At 42.6% G+C, this 27,145-nt stretch overlaps 1 long non-coding RNA gene across 1 annotated transcript; it reads left to right on the top strand.

The window, feature by feature from the left end:
• Nucleotides 1-27,145, top strand: LOC135983819 (uncharacterized). The gene is made up of 3 exons (XR_010601643.1): nt 1-134; nt 15,341-15,418; nt 25,415-27,145. It is a non-coding gene; the product is annotated as an uncharacterized LOC135983819 (long non-coding RNA).

Genomic DNA, 27,145 nt, shown 5'->3' on the forward strand with positions numbered 1-27,145 from the left:
TACTGGATTGGATATAGCTACTGTGTGGGAGCTCTATAGCAGTGGATGGGGGGAAAGCTGTTCAGAGAGACAAGTTTCCTGGCAAAAGGATCCAGGGAAGGTTATCATACAGAAGATGACTCCAAGAGTCAGAGGTAGGCAGCAGGAGACTTAGTCAAACAGTCTTTGACTTCCCAACACAGAATCCCTAGGTTGGAACCCAGAGGAGATGGCAAGCCTGTGCCGCACAGGGAACGGCGTAGAGACTACTGGAGTCCCAGGTTCAGGATGGCAGTACTAACATAAGACTGTTGGACTTCATTTTTGTTTCTCTTTTAATTTCCTTTGTTTTCCCCCTGGTGAAGAAGGGAGAGGGAGATATCCGGGGCCCAGGACTATCAGTTGGAAGCCCATCACAGGATTCTTAGGACAGTGAAAGGGAAGGAACTCAAATGACCCAGTTACAGGGCTGGAGCCGCAAAGAGAGGCTGAATCCTTTAGGTCATGCTTCTAAACTGACAAAGGGAAACTGAGGCAAGGCTACCATTATCACATGCCCAGGCATGTTAAAAAGGCAAGAGGCCTGATGCTCGTCATAATCAATTCTTTTACTAAACCTCAAAATACTTTGTCTTGGGCTTCGTTTGAAGGATGAGAAAAGGATTGCTCAATTCTTAGTTTAGCTGTTCCAGTTCAGCCTTCCCTAGCGCCATGCTAACATCAAGCTGAATGCTGCAGGGATATGCACATCTCTTCTCAGCAACCTTGATATATATCCGGGTATGTGCTTTTTCTGGCAGCAGATGGTTTCTCTTGCCAGTCATATTGTTCAGCTGTATTCTTAAGCATAGTGTAGATTATGAACAGACACTTGAGAGAAGTGTCTGCCTATACAAATGCCATTTGGTAGAAATCTGGGCAGGTTGTAAATGATCTAGAGCAGGGGTGGGCAAACTTTTTGGCCCGAGGGCCACATCGGGGTTGCGCAACTGTATGGAGGGCCGGATAGGGAAGGCTGTGCCTTCCCAAACCCCCTGGCCCCTGCCCCTTATCCGCCCCCTCCCACTTCCTGCCCCCTGACTGCACCCCTCAGAACCCTCAACCCATCCAACCCCCCCCCGCTCCTTGTCCCCTGACCAGCCCCTCTCGGGACCCCCTTCCCCTATTCAACCCCCCTGCCCCTGACTGCTCCGACCCCTATCCACACACCTGCCCCCTGACAGGCCCCCCCCCCCGGGACTCCCACTCCCAACCCTCCCTGTTCCCCATCCCCTGACCAACCCCTCAGAACCTCCGCCCCATCCAACCGCTCCCTCCTCCCTGACTGTCCCCCTGCTCCCTTACCCAACCCCCTTACCAGCAGCAGGAGCTTGCAGCCGCGACACTTGGGCAAAGCCAGCTACGCTCCCCTGCTGCCCCATGGCGGCGGGGCTGCGGGGGAACAGTGGGGGAGGGGCCGGGAGCTCGGGGCCAGGCAGGACGGTCCCACATCTGATCTAGAGAGTTCAAGTGACCCCATTGCACCTTGCCAGGGGCTAGCAATGTCTCCAGGGCAACATACCTATTGGTCTATTTGCTGAGATTGCAAATTAGTGCTGAATGTAGCAATGAGTGAGGTTTTTTTTTGTGTGTGTATATTTTTTATATATATATATATATATATATATATAAAAAATATACACACACAAAATATATATATATTTTGTGGTGCTTGAGCATCAGGACCAAATCAATCAACTTATTTCACAGAGGCCATCCAACAACCCATCCACAGTAAATGAATGTGCTCTCCATCTGTTGCGAATAGCCTTGGGATCCTCAGGTGAAAGTGTTATACAAATGCAAAGCACTAATGTGTGTCTGTCAGAACTGAATATTATGGGACAAATTCTCTGCTGGCGTCAGTTGGCAGGCCTGTATTGCTACAATAGATGAAGGACTATAAACTAGATTATGACCGAGGAGGAGAAAGGCCTGGGTGTATTGGTTGATCACATGATGACTGAGCCATAAAAAAGGCTAATGTAATCCTAGGATGCATCAGGGGAGGTATTTCCAGGTGAGATACAGTGCACAAGGTACTGGTGAGACCTCATTTGCAATATTGTGGGCAATTCTGGTCTCCCATTTAAAAAAAAAAAGAATTCAGACTGGAATAGGTGTGGAGAAGAGCTACTAGAATGATCAGAGGAATAGAAAAACCTACCTTACAAGAAGAGGCTCAAGGATCTTGGCTTTTTTTAGCCTAACCAAACAAAGGTTAAAGGGAGATGTGATTGCTCTCTATACATTCTAGGGAGGAAGAGGAGTTATTTAAGTGCCCGTGTTGACAAAAGAAAAAAACTGATAGAAACTGGCTGCCAACAAGTTTAGGTTTGAAATTACATGAAAGTTTTTAACCATCAGAAAAGTGAAGTTCTGGAACAACATTCCAATGGGAGCAGTGGGGGCAAAAAAACCTAACTGGCTTCAAGACTGAGCCTGATAAGTTTATGGAGGAGATGGTATGATGAGATTGTCTTCAATGGTGTGTGGCCCATCTGTCACTGCTAGTAGCATATATCCCCCAATGGCCAGAGATGACAGACTAAATAGGGAGGGTTCTGAGTTACAACAGAGAATTCTTTTCTGGGTGTCTGGCTGGTGGGTCTTGCCCACATGCTCAGGGTCTAACTGATCACCGTATCTGTGGTTGGGAGGGAATTTTCTCCCATTCAAATTGGCAGAGATCCTGGGGGATTCACCTTCCTCTGCAGCATGGGGCAAGGGTCACTTACTGATTTAAACTAGGGTAAATGGTGGATTCTCTGCAACTTGAAGTCTTTCAGTCATGATCTGAGCACTTCAGTAACTCAGCCAGAGGTTATGAGTCTATTAGAGGAGTGGGTAGGTGAGGTTCTGTGTCCTGCAATGTGCAGGAGGTCACACTAGATGCATACTGAGGCCCGTTCTGAAGTCTGTCATTTTGCCACCTAAAAATGGCTCAGGTGTAGGAATCACCCTCTCATCCTCTGCAATGAAGACCAATGCAAGAAATTCATTTAGCTTCTCCACAATGGCCTTGTCATCTTCAAGGGCACCTTTAGTATCTTGTGGTCCCATTGATTGCTTGGCAGGCTTCTTGTTTCTGTTGTACTTTAAAAAAATGCTGTTTTTATCTTTTGCTAGTTGCTTTTCCAATTATTTTTGGCCTAATTATATTTTTACACTTGACTTGCCAGATTTTATGCTCCTTTCTATTTTCTTCAGTAGGATTTAACTTCCACTGTTTAAAGGGTGCCTCTTTTACTCTGCTAGCCACTATGGCTTTTTTTTTTTTTTTTTTGGACCTCTTACTCTTTTATTTGGTTTACATTTAGTCTGAGTCTCTCTTATGGTGTGTTAAAATCGTTTCCATGCAGCTTATAAGCATTTCACTCTTGTAACTGTTCCTTTTAATTTCCGTTTAACTAGCTTTCTCATTTTGTGTAGTTCCCCTTTCTTAATTAAATGCTATTGTGGTGGGTTTCTTTGCTATTCCCCCTCCCCCCCCCAGGATGTTAAGTTTAATTACATTATGGTCTTTATTACTAAGCAGTTCAGCTTATTCACCTCTTGGATCGGATCCTATGCTCCACTTAAGAATAAATCAAGAATTGCCTCTCCTCTTGTGGGTTCCAGGACTTGCTGGTCTTAGAAGCAGTCATTAATGGTGTCTAGAAATAATCTCTCTGCATCCTGCCCTGAGACACCATGTACCCAATCAATATGGGTACATTTAAAATCCCCCATTATTATTGTTTTTTGTAGCGTCTCTATTCCCCCTGAGCATTTCACAGTCACCATCACCATCCTAGTCAGGTGGCCGGTAGTATATTCGTACTGCTATACGCTTATTATTTCAGCATGGAATTTCTATCCATAGAGATTCTATGGTACTGTTTGATTCATTTAAGGGCACTTGGCTCAGCACACAACTCCTGAAACAGACCACACTAAAATTCAATCAAGCAGGCACCAAACAGACAACAAACTCACCACAAGAGTTACGTAATCACTCCTTCTTCATCTGGGGAGCTCCATCGCAAAACTCCCATGGTTTGCTGCCTCTGTTCACTAGCTCCTCCAGCATGCCAGAGATCTAGTTCCATTTTGGTTTAGGTGCAGCAAATCCTTCCTGCATAGGGTCCTCCTTTCCCAAAAGGTTCCTTAGGCCTGGTCCACACTAACCCCCCACTTCGAACTAAGGTACGCAAATTCAGCTACGTTAATAACGGAGCTGAATTCGAAGTACCTTAGTTCGAACTTACCGCGGGTCCAGACGCGGCAGACAGGCTCCCCCATCAATGCCGCGTACTCCTCTCGCCGAGCTGGAGTACCGGTGTCGACGGCGAGCACTTCCGGGATCGATCTGGGATCGATTTATCGTGTCTAGACAAGACGCGATAAATCGATCCCAGAAGATCGATTGCTTACCGCCGGACCCAGAGGTAAGTGTAGACCTACCCAAAGTCTATAAAAACCTAAATCCTTTCTTCCTCCCTGTGTTTCCAGTGTACCTCCTCCTTGTTTCCAGTGTACCAGTCCAGCAGAACCATTACCATTTAGAAAGCCTGCTCAAATTCTTGGTTTATCACAAGCTTGGCTTGACTTGGGCACAAAGTACAGCTGATAGCATATGGATGACGTAAAGTACTAAAGAGGATAACATGTAGGGGTTCTTCCTTTCCAAGGTGCTAGTAAGTAGATCTATTTTACCAGCTAAAAAGAGCTTTAGAAAGCCACCAATGCTATAAGAATAGGTTAAAGTGAATTAATTTTTATACTTTTTATACTAAAAATGATACTGTTTGGCCCAAAAAGGTTACAAGTAAGTTCCTCCACCTTGCTTAGAATCCCTTCCAGTATCAGAGAGATGAAACCTGTTCTCCAGTGGTAGATTTGCTTTTCCTGCTGTTTCGTATGGACCTGACTGAGCTGTTAACAAAGACAAATTAAAACACAGTCAGAAACAAGGAAATGGAACAATTAGGGACATTTATTCTTGAGTCATCTTATTTTGCAATCTGTTTTGCCATGCAAGTTGAATTGTTCACTGTTATATGCTTTACACGGTAGCATTATTCATTTAATGACTAGCAGCAACAACATGTACACCCAAAATAAGTAAAGGGAACCTGCTATGGCTGAGGTCACAAAGATTAATTGGGGCCACTGACTGCGCTGCCTTGAAATGAAACTGCGATTGATTTGTTTACCTGAAACATCTGTAGGAGGCAAGCACAACAGATAACTTTTGTTTTACAAACAATGGTCTGAATTTTATAGTCCTTTCTCACAGGGCTGCCCAGAGGATTCAGGGGGCCTGGGGCAAAGTGGGGGAGCTGCAGCGCTCGGACTCACCCAGCGGCGGTCCGGGTCTTCGTTGGCATTTCGGCAGCGGGGGGCCCTTCAGTTGCTCTGCATCTTCGGCAGCACTGAAGGACCTGCCACCGAAATGCTGCCGAAGACCCGGACTGCTGCCGGGCCAGGACTCACGGGGCCCCTGCGGCAATTGCCCCACTTGCCCCCCCCCCACACACACTCCTGGGCGGCCCTGCTTTCTCAAGACTTTGCACTTCAAAAAGGTATTTTGCCAAGTTTTTGTCTGAAAAAATCTTGGGGGCAGAGAATGCAGTTATGTTGACTTATACCACTTGGAATCTAGCCGTTGGAGCCCAGAAATCACATCCGCTTACACCAGGGCTAAATTATGGGCCACTCAGTGTTCATACACCAAAATCATTTTTTTTAAATTTCTAGTCTCCTGAAATCTCCCAAATGCATCTGTTTTGGATTTTTGGGGGTTCTCAACTATAAATGCAGTCCTGCAAAAGTGAGGCCTAACCGGAGTGGAGCTGTGGCAAATTGAATTAATTTACCAACGGGAAGAATAATAAACCAAGAAGAAATGGGGAGGAAATAGGTTGAACCTGCCAGATATAATGCTAAGTTTTGGTTGCAATTTTCAAAGGGGCTTATGGGATTTAGGTGTCCAACTCTCATTCACGCTGCCCTTCAAAATCCCAGCCAGAGTATCCCAAAGTGACTTGCTGTGTCTCAGTAGCTGCAGAAACTCTAAGAAGTGCACCCACCTATTGATGGCAGAGATTTAATATCAACCTACAGCAACTGGAGCTTGAACCTGGAATCGCTGAGCTTCTTCCTCTCCTAATGAAGCCAGTGGGAGTCTCTCCCTCGCCCCCAAAAAGAGCAGGGTAAAAAGAGGGAAGAAAATGAGCATTCAGCACAAAATCCAGATGTTGAGAACAAAATTAATCAAGACACGGAAGGACACGAAGAGAAGATATTCTTAAATTGCCTATACGCTAATGGCAGGAGCCTGGGAAACACACAAGGAATTGGAATTGTTCATTTATGAGCATAAACTCAATCTAGCTGGTATTACTGAAACCTGGTGGGACAATTCACATGACTGGAATGATAAAATCAATGGTTATAACCTATTTTGGAAGTAGGCAAAAGGGGAAGGGACGTGGCACTTTGTCAAAAATGGCATTACCTCTTTCTGAGACACGGATAACACGGAAGAAGATAATCTTGAATGCTTACAGATCAATGTTCTGAAAGACCAAGCACAAGATGTAGTATTAGTTGGTGTCTCCTGGTGATGTTTTGGGGATCATGCAAATAAGGAAGGGGTTCTGTCACTGTTTTCTCTGTAACCGTGGATGCTTTTATGCTGCGTAGCTTTGGTTCAGACCCCAACACCATTTGCCTGCCCACAAGCAAAACGTCTAACCCCGGACTCCCTCCAACCCAGTTACACCTGACAGGGTGACACCAACAGCTCTTCCAGTCCTGAGTTTCCCCAAATCTGTCCACCCGGAGTTCTTAAGACATTCAGACTTTTTTCCCTCTGGTTCGTCACCCCCTAAGGTGTGAAACCAGCCCCCCAAACACCAGCTTTCTTTGGCACACATTCTTCACATAAGGTGTGTTTCCAGCGGTCCCACAGGGATCCGTTCTTAGCCTACACTATTTAACATTTGTATTATTGACCCAGCAGAAAACACAAAATCATCACTGATAAAATTTGCAGATGACACACAAATTGGGGGAGAGGTAAATAATGGAGAAGACAGGTCACTGATTCAGAGCAATATGGATTGCGCAGTAAACTACATGCAAGCAAACAATATGCAATTTAATATGGCTAAATGTATACATCTAGAAACCAAGAATATAGGCCATATTTACACGATAGGAAACTCTCTCCTGGGAAGCAGTAATGGTGGAAAAATATTTGGAATTCATGGTAGATAATCAGCTGAACCTGAGATCCCAGTGTGACTCTGTGGCCAAAAGAGCAAATGTGATCCTGGGATGCATAAACAGGGGAATCTTGAATAGGAGTAGAGAGGTTATTTTACCTCTGTATTTGGCATTGGTGCGAGCACCACTGGAATCCTGTGCCCAGTTCTGGAAGGCATGTCACACAGTTTGGGAGGCATGTTGATAAAATGAAGACAGTTCAGAAAAGAGCTATGAGAATGATTAGAGAATTAGAAATCATGCCTTAGTGATAGAATCAAGAAGCTCAATCTATGTAGCTTAACAAAAAACAAAAAAACAAAAAAAAAAGGAAAGGGGGTGACTTGATTGCTGTCTAAAACAAATATTTAATAGCTAAAATAGGAAAAGAACAGGTTAAAATTTACTTAGAGAAGTTAGATGTCTTCAAGTCACAAGGGCCTGATGAAATGCATCCTAGAATACTCTAGGAGCTGACTGACGAGATATCTGAGCCATTAGCGATTTATCTTTGAAAAGTCATGGAAGACTGGAAAAGGGCAAATATATTGCCAATGTATAAAAAGTGAAATAAGGACAACTTGGGGAATTACAGACCAGCTTAATTTCTATACCTGGAAAGATAATGGAGCAAATAATTAAGCAATCCATTTGCAAACGTCTAGAAGATAGCAAGGTGATACGTAACAGTCAGTATGGATTTGTCAAGAACAAATCATGTCAAAGCAAATTGATAGCTTTGTTTGACAGGATAACAAGACTTGTGGATGGGGGGAAAGCAGTTGACGTGGTATATTTTGATTTTAGTAAAGCTTTTGATACTGTGTCACATGACCTTCTCATAAACAAACTAGCGAAATGCAACCTAGATGGAGCTACTATAAGGTGGGTGCAAAACTGATTGGAAAACCATTCCTAGAGAGTAGTTATCAGTAGTTCGCAATCATGCTGGAAGGACATAATAAATGGGGTCCCACAGGGATCAAGTTCTGGGTCTGGTTCTGTTCAATGTCTTCATCAATGATTTAGATAATGGTATAGAGAGTACGCTTATACAGTTTGCAGACGATACCAAGGTGGGAAGGATTGCAAGTGCTTTGGACGACAGGATTAAAATTCAAAATGATCTGGACAAACTGGAGAAATGGTCTGAAGTAAATAGGATGAAATTCAATAAGGACAAATGCAAAGTACTCCATTTAGGGAGGAACAGCCAGTTGCACACATACAAAATGGGAAATGACTGCCTAGGAAGGAGTACTGCGGAAAGGGATCTGGGGGTCATAGTGGACCATTAGCTAAATATGAGTCAACAGTGTAACACTGTTGCAAAAAAAGTGACCATTGTTCTGGGATGTATTAGCAGGAATGTTGTAAGTAAGGCCTGGTCCCCACTAAGCCCCCACTTCGGACTAAGGTACGCAAATTCAGCTACGTTAATAACGTAGCTGAATTCGAAGTACCTTAGTCCGAACTTACCGCGGGTCCAGACGCGGCAGGAAGGCTCCCCCGTCGATGCCGCGTACTCCTCTCGGCGAGCTGGAGTACCGGCGTCGACGGCGAGCACTTCCGGGATCGATCCGGGATCGATTTATCGCGTCTTAACCAGACACGATAAATCGATCCCAGAACATCTATTTCCTGCCGCCGGACCCTCCGGTAAGTGAAGACGTACCCTAAGACACGAGAAGTAATTCTTCCACTCTACTCAGCACTAATTAGGCCTCAACTGGAGTATTGAGTCCAATTCTGGGTACCACATTTCAGGAAAGATGTGGACAAATTGGAGAGAGTCCAGAGAAGAGCAACAAAAATGATTTAAGGTCTAGAAAACCTGACCAAGAGGGAAGATCTAAAAAATTGGGTTGGTTTAGTCTGGAAAAGAGAAGACTGAGGGGGGGACAAGATAATAGTTTTCAAGTACATAAAAGGTTGTTACAAGGAGGAGGGAGAAAATTTGTTGTTCTTAACCTCTGAGGATAGGACAAGAAGCAGTGGGCTTAAATTGCAGGAAGAGAGGTCTAGGTTGGACATTAGGAAAAACTTCCTAACTGTCAGGGTGGTTAAGCACTGGAATAAATAGCCTAGGGAGGTTGTGGAATCTCCATCATTGGAGACTTTTAAGAGCAGGTTAGACAAACACCTGTCAGGAATGGTTTAGGACTTAATCCTGCTATGAGTGCAGGGGACTGGACTAGATGACCTCTCAAGGTTCCTTCAGTCCTATGATTCTATGAATAATGGACTCTTCAGTTTAGCAGAGAAAGCTGTGACACGGTCCAATGGTTAGAAATTGAGGCTAGACAAATTCAGACTGGAAATAAGATGTAAATTTTTAACAGTGAGAGTAATTAACCATTTACTATTGGAATCATTTACCAAGGGTCATGGTGGATTCTCCATAACTGAGTATTTTTAAATCAAGATATGCTCCAGGCAGAGACAGCACTAGGCGGAAACAGACTAGACAATTGCTTATGGACCAAAACAGCTCTAGGAGACCCCATATTAACTATTAATATGTGGTGTTTGTGTGAAGGGGGTCCCAAAAATATTCCTCCTTAGTGCCCCCAATGGGATAGCACTGGCACTAGCTCCAGGAATTATTTTGGGGAAGTTCTATGGGCTGTGTTACACAGGAGGTCAGACTAGATTATCACAATGGTTCCTTCTGGCCTTGGAATCTACAAGTACTCAGTACTCTACAGGATTGATCTTTTAATATACAACTATTTCAGTGGTAGCAAAATGATGACCGCAGCCCATAAATTATTCTAAATATGCTTTCTTGTTTCCTCCGTACTGCCTCAGGGATAGCATGTAATCCATTTGAACACCTTTTGTGCTCTGCACAAGCTCTGTTCTTAGTGCCACGCACTGCTGCACAGAGGCAAGTGATCAAGTTAAGAAGAAAGTTTTGGGAGCTTAATTCCTAAGCCAAAATATTTGCTTCCCAGAAATGTTACACCATCATTATGGAGATGAAACAAATGAAATGATGGACCCACAGCAGCTACTGTCAGATTTCCACCTGCAGGAACAACTATTCATAGATTTTTAAGGACCAAAGGGACCACTATGATTATCTAGTCCAGGGGTTCTCAAACTGGGGATCAGGACCCCTCAGGGGGTTGCAGGGTTATTATATGGGGGATCGCAAGCTGTCAGCCTCCCCCCCAAACCCCACTTTGCCTCTAGCATTTATAATGGTGTATTATAATTTATAATATATAAAAAGTGTTATTAATTTATGGGGGGGGGTCGCACTCAGAGGATTGCTATGTGAAAGAGGTCACAGTAAAAAAGTTTGAGAACCTAGTCTGACCTCCTGCACAGAACGTAGCCCTGCATTTCCTGCATCAAGCCCATAACTTCTGTTTGAGCTATCTTATAGAAAGATCTCCAGATACAACTATGTGGCTATTTGGGGAAACAGTTGCAAAGCTGAAGATGGACAATAACATACAGAGCATCAGAGGTATTAGCTGATTATGGGGATGGGGGCATAGACTACATGGTCCTGCTTTTCTCTAAATATCTAGTAGGTTGTAAAGTATAGTTATAGGCAGAAAAATAACTCTTTAAAAACAAGCCCAAACCCTGCATTGTGGAATTACCAATTCATTGCATCTCAATGGTTTGCCTTTCTAGCTTGCTCCATTTATAATTAGACCTTTTTTTCTAACTGCCAATAAGGCAAAGAAGATAGAATAGAGTGCATGATATCGCATGTGAGTAAACTGCTGCGCTACATAATTGAGGATCACATGAAGCGAGTGATAAAACAATTACCAGCACAACAAGCTGGTTTCAAAGAGGAATGATGCAGTCATGATCAAATTGAAAATATCCATACTATCACTGAAAAATTCAGGGAGTATAATCCCCAGTTGATTATGTATTTCGCGGACTACTCCGAAGCATTTGATATTGTGGAAGCAGAGAAAGAACTGACAGGAAGGGGATTGCAATGCATGACAGTTTGTTAGCAAGAGTCAGGCTAACTGTAACCCTAATAACGCAAGATTTGTAGAAGCGAGGAATGTGTGAGGCGAGTGGGAAAGAACTGTGTGAGAAGTTGTTGCGACCTTGTGTAGATAATGTGTAGATAATATGGAATGTAGACTAGGAGTCTACATCAGTGAGCAAAACAAGATATCAGAATGACCTTTGTATAAACAAAATGTAGCTGTTGCTCATTGTCTGTAACAAAAGGTATAAATGCTTGCTGTAATTGTTTACATTTTGAGAGACCTGTTTAGCTCTCTCCCTCTATGCAATTGATAGAGAGAAAATAAAGTATCTGACTTGCTGTACCCAAACAAAAAGTGAGAACTCTGTTATTCTCCGACAATATCATCTGACATGACCCTCTTTCAATGATACTGGCAGACATTGGGATTCCAAAGTGTATCATTGAACTCAGCACAAGTCTCTACTGTCAACAACAGACCATGTTGTTAACAGCAGTGGATGACAGCAAATGGCTTTTCCATTGGTTCAGTCTGTATCCAAGTCTCTTCAGCATGTACTCAGAATTTATTATGAGATTAGCCCTGGATAATTTTGATAACATAGAAGGAGCTGAGATTTCTGTTGGTGGACACCTTTAACTGACCTCAGATATGCTGGCGATATGACAAGCTTCAATGCAAAAATTGTTTGGAGTCTATAAAACCAGTTTAGTGAAGGACATGGACTGTCCCTGAACATGGCAAAAACAAAATGCATGTACATGGTCATAGATGAAGAGGATGCAAGTAGGCATCACAATTAACGGTCAAGCTGTAGAGGCAGCAAATGAATTTATTTACCTGGATCATACATATTCAACTAAAGATGTTGCGCCAAAGGAATCAGATGATGATTAGAGATGGCTTACTCCGCCATGACCTCCCTATGAAAGTGTGGAAAAACTGTTACATCGCAAAATGTATGACAATTTGACTGGTGAAAAAGCTTAACTTTTTTCCATAGCAACATATGGATGTGAATCCTGGGAAACTAATGTTGCTGAGAGGAGGAAAATTGAAGACTTTGGGATGTGGTGATGGCAAAGACTCCTGGATGGAAAAGAAGATGAACGCTTATGTAAGAAATATTATTTGACAAGTGGACTCTGTTGTTGGAGATCAACAGATGTAAACTTCTGTACTTTGGTCACATCAGGCCTAGAGACTGAAACAACCTCAGAAGTTATCATGGAAGGAATGGTTGTCATTCCTAGCATGGGAAGACCAGGAAGGAGATGGATAGATGGTATGCGCCAGATCACTGACAGGTCAGCTGCTGAGTGTTCAAAGCTAGCAATGGATAGAGACGGTCTAAGTTTTTTTTGCTATGTCACAAATACTCAGACATGAATAAATGGACTTTATAATTACAGTACAATGATGCAAACTCCTTCATCCCCAATCACTTCCTCATCACTGAACCAATGAAATACAGCTGCTTCAGGGGTGAAGAGCAACAGCAACATCATCTGCTGTATAGGGGCAAAACACACAGTATTGCCAACCGCAGGCGCACAAAAATCATGAGTCAGGCTCCCAAAAAGTATGAGATTCACTTTTACGATCATGATTTTTAAAATGGCAAATGCAGGTGGGGTGAGGGAAGGAAGTGTTTATTTGCCTTCTAGGTTCTGATCCTTTGGTTGATCCACTTGGGACATGGTTTTCAAGTGTCTCTACACAACTATGAGTGCCTGGTCTCTTCTGGCCTCAGAACCTATGAAACATTAATTTAAAAAAAAAAACCTCTGAGATTCTCATACAAGCTTCTGTGACTTGAAGGAAAACACCAATATCACAAGAGCTGGCCTCACTAGGAAGTGAGGAAGAATACTGATTCCAGTTTCTTGTGTATTGCCGAATCACTAGTCCCCCACTTGGATTTTCTTAACGCGCTTTGATCTTCTTTTATCTGTCATTTAAATGCAGAGGAAGTTCAGAAGACTGAGACCAACCCAGAACACCAGCACTTTGGCGTGTGTAAATTGACATATTACACTAGTCCAATCTCCAGCTCAGAGAATCCATTTTCAAGCTAGCAACCTGCTTGGCAGTTCTCCAGCAGATACACCCATTTGTTGTTAGCCTTAGACTCAGGTAATTGTTAAGCCCCACCACAATTACAGCAGTTCTTTGAGTGCCCAAATGATTCTCACTCAGAGGAACACAGCACCAGCATGAAATGCAACACATAACTTAAGAATGTACTAAGGGCCTAATCCTGTCCCAATGAGTTGATGGGACCTTTGCCGTCAACTTCAATTGGAGCTTGATTGAAACTTAACTCTTAAATGTTGGATTAAAATATTGTACATAACAATCTTATGGCAACTAGGGGCAGGGGGGAAGAGACTGAACATCCCCATATTGAAATTTGGCCAGAACGCCACCGTTATCATCCTTTTCTTGCAAATGTTTCAGAAATTCTTAAGTGACAAGCGAGCAGAAAGAATGTTGGCTTTCTTTGATGCAGCCAAAAGAGAGAGTATGAAGAGCAGAGACCATGAAATGGATTATGCACAGCGTTACTGGTTTGGTATAGCTGAGCAAATTATACAAAAACATGGCTTTTGTTGTTGTGGGGGGAAATGTAATGAATTTGCTGTTTATACAAAGTCATGGGTCATAAGGGTTTTTTTTTTTTGCAATTAAGCTTTTCATGCCTTCTAATAACATTTAACTCACAATTTACAGTAATTCTTAAAATATTTACAACTATCACTGACTCTGTGATGTTGGGCAAGCCATCTAACCTCTCACTTTCCCTCCTTGTATAATGAGGATGATGATCCCTGCCTCACAGGGATGCAGTGAGATGTTTGTTAAGCATTTTGAAAGCATAGATTAATAGGGAGTGGAGATAAGTGTTATATAAATGTTCGTATATGAGATTCATATACAAAAGTAATGCTCTGCATTGTGTTGAGAATGCCAGCCATCTGACATTGTAATGTCTTTCTAAAAGTACCTGGATCTGGATTTAGGCAGGAGGTCAGATTAGATGATCTATAAAGACTCTAACACACACCATCAAATTTCACCCAGTAGCTCCTGTATCAAGCCCAACAACTTGTGGTTAAGCTACAGCATACATTTTAGAAAGACATCCCAGTAATTTACTGTCTCCAAGGGATGGAAAATCTACCACATCCCTTGCTAGTCTGTTCCAATGGCTAATCAACTGCACTGTTAAACCTTTGCTCCTTATTTTCTGTTTGGATTTTTCTAGCTTCAGCTTCCAATTATTGGACCTGTTCTTTCCTTGTGTGTTAGATTAATCTAAAGGATTTAATATCGGATTTATTCTACCTGTCTAGATACCTATGGATTTATTTCAGAAACGACATCATTGGTAGATTGATAGCAACAGACATCCATTTTGGGTAGCATGTATTTTCAGGCTGTTTCATTTCTATAACCGAGAAATTGACAAGTGTGAGGGAGAATCTGTGTCAGAAAATTAAACTTTTCTCTTCTTGTGGTTTTTTTGTTTGTGTTTTTTAGTGGGTGAAAAGCAAGCCAGTTTCAGAGATGATATTCTTGGTCTCAAGGGTTTAGGCTGAGGGCATGGCAGCAGCTACAGTAAACCAAGCACCACTCCAATAGCAAGAGAAAAATCCCACAGAACAAAACATATGTTTTAGAACTTAATTACTATTATTATAAGCTATTGACATATTTAGTACACTGAATCTAAAATTAAATTTGACTGGATTATTAAGTTAAAACTACAGGATAGAGAAATAAAACATCCTCTAATTACCATAGTGATATTATAGTCAAACTATAGGCTTTCACATGGTGTTGTGGTAAAACACAACTTCATTTTTAGATTAGCATATGAGCAACTACTATAGACTAATGATAGTTGTTGATGTAGTTCAACAACAGTCACTTGGGTCTTATGTGAACCAGCTGAGTTTTGGATTGTTTTGTTCACATTGCATACAGTGCTGTCAGTAACCATACCACTTTAGAGAATGTTCCCCAGAGATCTCATAAGGGCCAGCAATAATCTTTGCGTCATAAGTTGAAGTGTGTTTTCTTCTGTAAAGGCCTGATCTGAAGTCAATGGAAAGAGTCTTATTGCCTTCAATGGACTTCGGAGCAGGCTCTGGCCCCAGTTCAACAAGGTACGTAAGCATGTGCCTAACTTCAAGCACATTTTATGTAATCCCACTGAAGTCAAAGTGTTCAAAGAAATAATTTCAATGCCAATGCAGAATCATAAGACTCTACTGTATTGTAAAGTGAAAAACATGGGGATCCTGCACAGTACAATTCTGCAAAGTCACTGGGCAGATGTACAGCTGTATCTAAAGAGAAATAATTTTCTGCTCCTACATAGCGCCTGTGTATTCAAAGGATAAATGTAACAATATTTTTACAAATAATTCTGAGGAATGACTCATGCTCTCTTTCCCCACCCCCTCTCCTTTAATTATTTTGCTCTTTGAATTCCATTTTTCCCCACACAAACTCCTTTCAGAGAGCATGCATAAAGTATAGATAATTAGAATTGCTGCTTTGTAGCATGTTCCTTGAAAATGCCCTTGGAATTAAGACAACAGTAGGTGAATTGTATCAATTAGTGTTTACAACAGGCAATAGATGTTTCACTGACTTTCAAAATATAGCTTCAACATGCAGGTAAAACAAATTGTGAAATCTTCTAGGCTTGGGCAATGCAAGTGCTAGCCATATGAAAAAATACTCATGTTTTTATATACTGTTGACCATTGACCCCTGGTCCGATCTTGGAAGATCTGTAATTTGGGGTAAAATAATAATGAAAGTTATTGAAGCAGTAACAGCCAGTAGAAAACCAAAACATATGTATTAAAAATAGGCTTGGCTGAAGGTCACTGATGTATCAAAACTATTGGGAAAGGACTGACGTGAATGAGTGGATTAACTGTCAGAAATGTAATTATGGCCAACCAGAATACCTGGATGGGGATCAATATGAAAATTGAAAGGTGGATAAGGAACTGGTTAAAGGGGAGCCTACAACGGGTCATACTGAAAGGTGAACTGTCAGGCTTGAAGGAGGTTACTAGTGGAGTTCCTCAGGGATCGGTTTTGGGACCAATCTTATTTAATCTTTTTATTACTGACTTTGGCACAAAAAGTGGGAATGTGCTAATAAAGTTTGCAGATGACACAAAGCTGGGAGGTATTGCTAATACAGAGAAGGACCGGGATATCATACAGGAAGATCTGGATGACCTTGTAAATAGGAGTAATAGTAATAGGATGAAATGTAATAGTGAAAAGTGCAAGGTCATGCATTTAGGGATTAATAACAAGAATTTTGGTTATAAATTGGGGACACATCAGTTGGAAGTAACAGAGGAGAAGAAGGACCTTGGAGTATTGGTTGATCACAGGATGACTATGAGCCGCCAATGTGATTATGGCCATTAAAAAAGCTAATGCGGTCTTGGGATGCATCAGGAGAGGTATTTCCAGTAAAGATAAGGAGGTGTTAGTACCGTTATACAAGGTACTGGTGAGACCTCATCTGGAATACTGTGTGCAGTTCTGGTCTCCTATGTTTAAGAAGGATGAATTCAAACTGGAACAGGAACAGAGAAGGGCTACTAGGATGATCTGAGGAATGGAAAACCTGTCTTATGAAAGGAGACTCAAAGAGCTTGGCTTGTTTAGCCTAACCAAAAGAAGGCTGAGGGGAGATATGATTGCTCTTTATAAATATATCAGAGGGATAAATATCAGGGAGGGAGAGGAATTATTCAAGCTTAGTACCGATGTGGACACAAGAACAAATGGATATAAACTGGACATTAGGAAGTTTAGACTTGAAATTAGACGAAGGTTTCTAACCATTAGAGGAGTGAAGTTCTGGAACAGCCTTCCAAGTAGTGGGGGCAAAAGACATATCTGGCTTCAAGACTAAGCTTGATAAGTTTCTGAAGGGGATGGTATGATGGGATAGCCTAATTTTGGCAATTAATTGATCTTTGATTATTAGCAGGTAAATATGCCCAATGGTCTGTGATGGGATGTTAGATGGGGTGGGATATGAGTTACTACAGAGAATTCTTTCCTGGGTGCTGGCTGGTGAGTCTTGCCCACATGCTCAGCTTGCCCAACTGATCGCCATATTTGGGGTCGGGAAGGAATTTTCCTCCAAGGCAGATTGGCAGAGGCCCTGGAGGTTTTTTGCCTTCCTCTGCAGCGTGGGGCACGGGTCACTTGCTGGAGGATTCTCTGCACCTTGAGGTCTTTAAACCAGTATTTGAGGACTTCAATAACTCAGGCATAGGTTAGGGATTTGTTACAGGAGTGGGTGTGTGAGATTCTGTGGCCTACGTTGTGCAGGAGGTCAGACTAGATGATCATAATGGTCCCTTCTGACCTTAAAGTCTATGAGTCTATATGGATAACCAGAACTCTAAAATTGGTCTGCTGGAATACCAAATATGAATAGGAGGCTGAGACTTGATTAGATATGGCCTTGGATGTTTGTGGGTGGAATTCAAAGGTGTATAAAAGGTTGTTAAACTCCTCTCTACTTGGGAAGTTGGGGTGATAAGAAGTTGGAAGCCTGGAATGTCGTCACCTCTTATGAGATTCTCCACTTGCTTTGCTCCACCTTCACTCCCACTGGCTTCCATCAGGTTGAAAGTATGTTGAGTTTGCTTTTATCTTGTACCATCTTACAGCTGTAAGTATGCACAATACAATGCTGGGGGGAAAGGGGTGCTTTACTATACCTATATGTTCCTGTATGTGATCGGCTGATCGTATCCTGTACAAACCTTATGGAATTAAGATAAACTTTCCTGAGTTAAGTTAAACCTTATTGAATTAAGGATCGCACATTTGGGGGTATATTGTGTATGTGGTGTTGAGGCATTGTATGTACCTTCTTTAGTAGGGAGTTGGGATAATGATCTTCCTCCATTATCAGTGTTTGAAGCCACCTCACCTCCCACCTTCCCAGAGAGATGCACATATATTAGTTTAAACTGGATTCTCCAGAGACCAACAGGCAAAGGAAAGCCTTTTAAATAAAAACCCTAGTTTAGCTGACTCTGGGCCGCCTTTGTGATCCAGAAATTGGACAGTACCCCTGGTCAATAGAGGCCACAATCCTTAGGGTAGGGTTGGAAGGACACTGCCAGAATCCATGTTAGGGTGCACTCTGGTAAGCGGGTTAGCTTGTGTGCAGGTTCTTTTGTTGTTTTTAATATGTTTTCTCTGTAATACTTTTTGTCTTAAGAATAAAGAAGGTTTGCTTAGAAGGAGCTTGTGGTAACTTTTATATCTGCAGCAATAGCTCTGCTATCATTCTGTGAAGAGAAAGCAAGCAGGTCTGTTTAGGCAGACTCTTTTTTCTCTACCTTCATTGTGTATTTACCAGCACTGTGCAGCTTGGACATATCCTGTCAGAAGGGAGTGAGATGCAGATGGTGACAGGATGTACCTCTGGGGTGAAGCCTGAAAGCTGTTGGAACTGCTGTACCCCCTAACTATTCAGCTAGGTTGGCCTCTCTCACTGCTCTGCTGATGACATACAGCCAGCCCCTCTGGCCCTGTTTTCACCCAACACAATAGGTGATGCCACACCCCCAACTGAGTTACCTGAGTGCTTTACCTAAGCCACTCATGGACCAAAAATGGAGGCACCAGCCAATTTCCCAGGTCCTGAGCCTTGTGCTACTGGAGTATAAACCCCGAATTATACCATCTTGCACTGGACAGGGATCTGTTCGGTGCAAGCTCATTAATTAGTCCGCTTCCCCCTCAATGTGGGGAAGATATGCACCAGCTTTTGTAATAGCTAATATTCCCTAACACTTCATTCAAAAACACACTGATTAAGATCAAACATAAACCAGGTTTATTAACCTCAGAAAGATAGATTTTAAGGGCTTGTCTACACTTACATTTTGTAACGCTCTAACTTGCTGGCTCAGGGGAGTGAAAAATCACCCCCCCTCTCTCTCCCAGCGCTCGCATGTGACCACATGCACACTTCAGCAGCACTTTGAAGTTTCTAGTGTAGACGTAGCCTAAGGCACTTTAAATAAGTTGCTTTTGCTGCCATCCAGGAAGCAGTGCCAATGTATTGTAATTAGAGATATAAGTGATAGCAAACAGATCAAAGAAAAAAGATTACTTAAGAAATAAACAAAATGCAATCTAGGTCTTATACATTACACTGGAGTTGAATCAAACAGTGTCTCGCCCTGTAATAGTAAAAGCAGTCTGTAGATGTTTTATACACAGGCAGGAATCCTCTTTTCCAGCTTGGGATCCCTGCCCCAGTTCAGTCTTTGTTCCTCCGGTGTTTCCAGGTGTTGTCTTGTAGTGGAGTAAGGCCCTTGGTGATGTCACTTCCCCCTTTTATTGTTTCTTCCATAGGGCGGGAACCCCTTTGTTCCAAGCCAAGTTCCCACCAGTTTGTGGAAAAATACTGAAATCCATTTTGGTACCTGTATCATGTGGTCCTGTCACATGCCTCTGCATGCTTGATGAGTCATGGCAGCGATTATCCATCGGCTGTCTGAAGCATCCCCAGGAGAGGACAAACCTTTTCCATGGTCCATTGTTTTTGCTGATGGGTCATTAGCTTCTTCATTGTTGTACCTGAAAGGCTAGTTGCTGGTGTTACCCAGAGGAAGCACATTTGAAATACAGATACATAGTCAATATTCATAACTTCAGATACAAAAATGATCCTTGCATACAAATAAGATAACCATATTCAGCAAATCATACCTTTTCTGTAGACACCTCGCATGACATACATGATGTACAAGATACCACAAAATCAAGATGCAACATAATTTTATCATCATCATACCATAATCCTATTACTATGGTGAATATGGGTGCAGATTGTCACACGAGTCTCTGGTGTTCCCTCTAATTTTTCCTACCCATGTGCAGAATGAATTTTGTTATGTGAACCAATATGGAGATGATGCGTGACACATCACCTCCATATTGGTGCACATAACAAAATTCATGTGGTGGGGTGGGGCAGAGGGATTCAGCATGTGGGTGAGGGGTCAGGGCTGGGGCAGAGGGTTGGTGTGGGGGGAGGGCTCTGGGGTGGGACAGGGGATGAGGGGCTTGGGGTTCTGCAGGGCTCCCTGGGGCTACGGTGGGGGAAGAGGATTTCCCCCCACACACCAGCCGCAGCAGGTCCGGGCTGCAGCATGGTTGGGGGTAGGGCGCCTGTCCCCGGCTGCGGCAGGTTTGGGGCTGGGCTGGGGAAGGGGAGCTTGTCCCCGGGCCACAGCAGGTCTGGGGCTGGGCTGGGTCAGGGGAGGGAAGCCATGGCAGGTCCAGGGAGGGAAGCCACGGCAGGTCCAGGGCTTAGGGAGAGGCATCTCTCCCTGCTGCAACCCTGAACGCCTGTGCGGCATTTAATAGGCAGCTGCTCGGCCACACAGCTTAGAGGGAACTTAGGTCTGCACCCAAGAGAGGCAACAGCTTGGAAATCTGAGAGTGAGTGCCCTTGCTGAACCACTGAGAGGAAATACAGGTATAGTTGCCCTGAACTGTGACAATACTTATCTTGCTTTTCTATAATTTCTTGTATCTAAAGTATTAAATAAAATCTTCATGTCTCTCTGTTTTACCAATCTCGTAATTAATATATAGCCACAAAAGCAAAAAGCCTGTTACCTGTGATTGAAGCATTTTGCATCCTAGATTAATCCCAATGTGACAATAATGGGGCCTGATATTTGACTGTGGGGTGTTTTGAGGAATAACATTTCTGCTGTGCTTTAAATATATATCTTACATGGATGCTTGATATTGGCCAGTTTGGGAAGAGTTGAAATTGTGAAGTACAACTAAAGATTCTCAGACATTCACAATTTGGCCCTATTCGATGCTTACTGGTGTCCGTATGCTGCTTCCCATTGACTTCAACGAACTTTGGATCAGGTCCTCACTGATTATTTGGACTCATCAGCATTGTACAGTCATGTCTATTAATTTTGATTCCTTCAGTGATAAACCATGTTTAAAGGACTGGCTTGGAAAAGAAACAAGCATTTTGTACTAATTCAGTACAATATCAAATGACATTACAGATGGTTCCAAACTGCAAAATGCACATCCAGATTTCAAAGTTCGTGGCTTCTCAAACTTGGAGTGTTGTTTGACAGTGATGTGTGTGTGTGTTGGGGGGGGGGGGCAGGAGGGTCCCACGGGCCGTAGTTTGCTCACCTCTGCCATAGCCAGACCACTTTTAAGCAGTGATCCCATTTGAAGTCAGTACAGCAGTTGCCATGGCCGTCTAGGGCATTGTGCCAACTGTGTAGTCGTAATGCTACTGAAATTTGACTTGGCTGCCCAGCCATCCAGATGGAGGTGCTGCCCGGCCAAACCTGTGACTTGGCACATCTGGAGTCTGTTCCTGTATGGCATAGTGCAGGGGAGATAGCCAAGAACTTGAGTCCTGGCAGTCCCAGCTCATGCACTGTGTGGGTAAAAGACAGGGGAGGCTCCTCAGCCCAGGGACAGCCAGGGTCTCTCTAGAAGGATGGAGGAGGAGGAACGAAACAGGGTCCCTCCATGGGAGATGTGAGGACCGGAATTTGCCCCCTCCCAAGAAATATCTGAATTGGCATTGTGGTGTTTACAATTTATACTGTCCGTTTTTACAGTGAGTAGTTGATCCAAGGAAATTTCCTTCCCTCCATAATAAATGCTACAGAGAGGCTCAATCCACAATTTTCAGAGCTGATTTGTTCACTTTCCTCTCTGATGCAAACCAGGCATGAAACAAGCTCTTGACTTCCTCATGCTGCCCCTATCTTCAAGTCATGCTGCCTCAGGCTAGCTGTGAAAGACATATGTGGGTTACTGTCGGGGCTTGTAGTTATGCATGTAAAGTTTATTGACTTCTTCCTTTCAGAATTCTCTTCAGCTATATATTTAAAGGATTGATTTATTCTACAAGGGATAGTGTTTTTCTTCACATCCTCTTTAATTTGAACCTGCACTAGAGCCTCCTTCCATCTGTTTCTCTTCATCCTCTTCTCCCCAGTGAAAACAAATTCTCCTCTCCAAGATCCTGTATCACAATGATCTTCTCTGGGTGAGGAGGGATGGATGGGAGTCACTTCAAAGTTTCTTGCTTGGAGACAGGGACAAGGAAGAGCGACTCAAGAGGCACTCCACATGGCTTTACCCCAGGGGAGACAGACACTGTTGTAATAGGCCATGCTGGCTCCTTAAGAACAAGAGCCAGGTCTAAATATTCTGTTTCAGTTCAAGACCAAGACATTCTGGGAGTTAGAGTTCCAGAGGGAGTGATAGGAACTATAGACTGGGAGAAAGGCCTGCTGACGAGGGAAACAGAATGTAGTTTCTTCTCCATCATGAAGAGGAGAGAGCAGGAGAAGGGAGCAGCTGCTAGTGTGATCACCAGAGAGAAATTACCAGGGAAATTGTTTTTGTTTGAGCTTTCATTTACCATGGAAGGAATGGAGTATGATTTAGCCAGAGGGATAAAGGAACTACTCTATCAGCTGACAAAGTAAAAGTATAGCCAGAAGTGGCCTTGTCTGACAATGAGAAGTTAAGCACCTTCTTCAGCTGGATACAGAAAGTAAGCCTTCTCACAACCCTGGGTTTAGTAGGCCAATGCTCAAACCACTGAGCTATGGTATAGCAACTGACTACGTGGTGAATGCTGACCCCTCGTATACTTTCTTTCCCCTTAGCCTTTTTGCCAACATCTGGTCCCTGATCTCAGTGCCAGTTCAATAGAAACATTTCCTAGATGCTCCTTCCATTCACCTTGCTCAGAAGCAACATACTTTTTCTTTGTATTCATTTAAGAGCAGATGAAACTTAGGAAAAACTAGCTAGACAGACAGACATGCATGCACACGTATTTTAAGGAACCTAGCTATTAACGTCAGATTTGTCATTGATTTACTACATTTAGTACTGGTGCCTTCACTTGAGAGAGAAACTTAAGCTAGACACTTGATCTTTTAAGAGACAGCAAGTTATTTTTAGAATATTTTTTTTTCTCCAAAATAACTTTATAAGAGTGAGTGTGTGGTATTGATGTAGGCATATCAGAATGAAGGTGGGGGCGAGGAGAAGAGAAGATAGAATTTCCAATATGTCAAATATTCTCTCTTGCTTTTAATTGTCACTTGATTCAGACTTAACCTTAATTCTAATTTTTGATTGTCCTTGGAATAGCCCATTTCCCAGCATCAACAGCCTCTGTCTTCTCTTCTGTCTGAGAATCAAGTCCAGTGCAATATTTGCTCTCCTTCCTAAACCAGCATGGTGTTTGGTTGCTTTTTTGTTTTGTTTTTCAGATAAATGCAGTGCCAATGAAAGCAAAGGCTAGCAGTAATAGCTAGAGCCAGACATAGTTCAGCCTGGCATAGTGGATATATATTATATAAGCTTCCCTGTGTAGTTTTGCCAATGCAACTCAACCCTGATCTTTAGCATTCACTATAATTCCAGTTGGGGGTTCTCGAACACACTCTGCCAATACATGTCAGTCCTGAGCTGCAAAACCCTTTGCATTCTTGGGACTTCACACAGATCTGTCAATGCATTTCACACTTTGCTTACAGTAGCCATGAGTATTTTCCCCAATGTTGTGGCCCCCACTGAGTTCTACAAATATATATCCGTCTTGTTCCTAAATGCCGTATGTTTATTCCAGTCCTCTGCCTCTTTCCTATTTGTGCCGAAGGTTATTCTGGGGAGAGATGTTGGCAATAGGAAGTGATGCCAACCCAGTTTTTACTTGTGATTGACTGAAATGAGGCCTGACTCTTTTCTTAGAGGAAGACTGATGTAGTGGTTTGGGCACTAGCTTAGAATTTGGGAGACTTGGGTTCAAGTCGGACCTGCTTTGCCACAGACTTCCTGTGTGACCTTGGGCCAATCACGGAGCTTCTCTGGCCTTTAGTTTCCTATCTGTAAAATAGGGATATCAGTACTTCCCTACCTCACAGGCAGGGCTGGATTTCCGATTAAGCACAGTAGGCATGGAGACGCGGGAGGGGGGCTCCAGGCAGGGCCACATGAGGATGTGGGAGGGGGTTCCAGGCAGGACCACATGGGCGGGGGGTGCTCCATGCAGGGCCGCATAGGGACACGGGACGGGGGCTCCAGGCAGGGCCATGTGCTGAGGCAGGAGCGGGTGGCGCTGAAGATGCTGTGCCTAAGGGCACATAAGGTGTAAATCTGGCCCTGCTCAAAGGCATGTTGTATGGCCTCCATTACCATAATATTTGATCACCTCATGAAGTTTACATGTACCATATATATAGGGGCTTGAGTCAAAGCCCATTGAAGTCCATTAGTTTTTCATTTGACTTCAGTAAGCTTTGATTCAGGCACCTTGAGCAGTATGGTACATTAGAATGTTTTTGTCCCAAAGTGGGATACATATGATACTGTGAAGATGCTGAAGGCCATTCTGGACTACATGTGATTAAATGTGGAGGTGGCGCTGAAAGTATTGCTTTTTTTTTTTTCTTTTTTCTTTCTGGAGAATACTCAGTTTTAGGAGCACAGAACTAAAGCTTGCTCCTATTCAACATTTGTTAGTTGGCTGAAATATAGCTGAATAGTGTTAGAAATGGAAAACTGACTTAGATATACCAGCGGGGTAGGGGGATTTCTCTTTGCTCTGTACTGTGCCTTTGTACCACCCAGCAGGAGGGCAGACGTGGGTGGTGACTAAGTGGAACAAAAATAGCTGAAAGCACCATGGGTGGAGGGAAGTTGGCTAAGGTAGCCTGAATGGTATAATTTGGTTGAAACAGAGCAAAGGAAAAATCGAGACTGAATGTTAGAATAAATTCCAGATTGAAGTTGTGGAAATCCCCATTGCTTGAGTGATTTAATGATGATGGAACAAACTTGTGTCTGGTCTGTGGGACCAGGAAATTGGTGTCTGGCCATGAAAGTGAGAGAAGCAAGGTATGTCTGAGATGGCCAATAGGATTTCTTTAGTTTGTGTGTTTAAGGGGGAGAAAAATTGTGAGGCTTGTACAGTTTGTTTAAATCTATTTCTTATGCTATTGTTACTGCACAGAAGGGCAGGAAAGTGATTTTAAAATGTATATTTTTACCTTCTTTTTGCACAGGTGTAATGCAGTTGGAGGACCATCAGTTCCTGATTTCTTTTGCACTGTTAGACTGACCATCAGGGCATGGTGTTAGGCTCACATCTTTAGTCAGTGTTTGTCCTTCCTACTCTCCATAAGGTAGTTGATGTTTAGCTAGCAATACTGGGCATTATGACTTCTGCTGCATGTGTTGTTTGTGTGCGTGTGTTAACGCTACATACACCCGGAGTCCTTTGTAACAGGCACGTATTACAAACAACTTATTTTGTTAATTGGTTGTGAAATCCTTCTTTGATGTATTGAGGCATACAGCATTGTCCATACAAAATGCTACTGCTACTACAGAACAGAACACAGCTGCCTGTCTAGTAATCTCCTGTTTTCTCTAGTTGTCTTTAGACGTTGTCTTCAAGACTGCTCAGAGACCCTGCAAATTCAGCAATGCCTTTAGCTCCATGAAAAACATTTTAATGCAAAACACTATACAATAACCTGAACTGCGTTTTCCCCTCTGCGTGTGAAATAGAGGGGTCTTTGTTTTTCCTTTTTGCTTGCTTTTTATATAACCAGTCACAGCACCAATAAATTGAAAATCCACATGCAGTACTTAAAATGCTGTCTTGCTACTCAATGTTCTTCCTGTGCGTCATAGTCATTCATCTGGCTTAGCAAAGTACGCGCATCACAAAGAACACATTCCAAATCAGAACAGAGATTCACTCGGATGGCTTATATATAGTTATTCCTTAACATACTAGTGATTTAGTTCCCAAACACAGTAGTACCACAATTAAATGGTAGTAGTGTAGAGAATTACTGGCCTGCAGCCAGACCATGTTGGACTGTGAATTCAGCAGATCTTTCAAGCTTAAACTGGGTTGGGTCTGTTCAGAAGCTGTATAGAAAAACCTCCAAGGAGCACTCAGATTCTGCGGGAAGTGATGCTGCTGATTTAGTATGTGTCACTTTTCCCTCAGTCAGTATTGACTCAATGCTTCAGCTTTGTGTAGAACAGTGAGGTGCTAGTGGAGATGCTGTTATTCTTAGGAAACATATCTCACTGAGGTTTCCTGACTAGAGCTAGACTCACTTTTTTTTGGTCAATTTTTTTGGGTGGATGAAAAAAAACACAGATTTTGTGATTCCAAATAAACTTGTATCTCTTCTGCTGAACTGGTTATTTTGATTTAAAAATATTCCATCAACAAAAAAAATTTTCATTTACAAAACATTGAAATAAAACATTTTGTTTTTTCAATTTGAAATGACTTTTTGTTTCAAAGTTCCCTTTAAAAAAAAATCAAGTGTTTTAAAGTGGTCGGTTTTGTTTAAGCAAAACATTTTGTGTGGCACAAAATGAATTATTTTTGACCTTTTTGAATTGCCAATTTTTTTTATAACAATTGGTTTTGTTCCAACCCTGAAATGTATTTGTTTTTTGGCTTTTCAAAACTGCCAACGAGCTGAAAAATCCATTATTCACCCAGCTCTATTTCTGACTCCAAGAGTTACCATGTGCTTCCAATTGGAACAATTTTTATTTTAGGTTAAGGCAAGCCAGAAACAAGAAAGAACAAAAATTAAGTCTCCATGAGAGACGGCACAGTGTACGTCTCTTCTGCAACATGCTGCTTGTATGTTGTCTGCAAAATGGCACTGCATTCAGACTCTTTCAAAATGTACAGATGCAGGATGTGGAATACACAGTTATATAACTATAGTTACCACACTGACCTCTCAAGAATTACC

The sequence above is a fragment of the Chrysemys picta genome, chromosome 1 (assembly GCF_011386835.1).
Source record: "Chrysemys picta bellii isolate R12L10 chromosome 1, ASM1138683v2, whole genome shotgun sequence".
NCBI classification, from domain to species: Eukaryota; Metazoa; Chordata; order Testudines; family Emydidae; genus Chrysemys; species Chrysemys picta.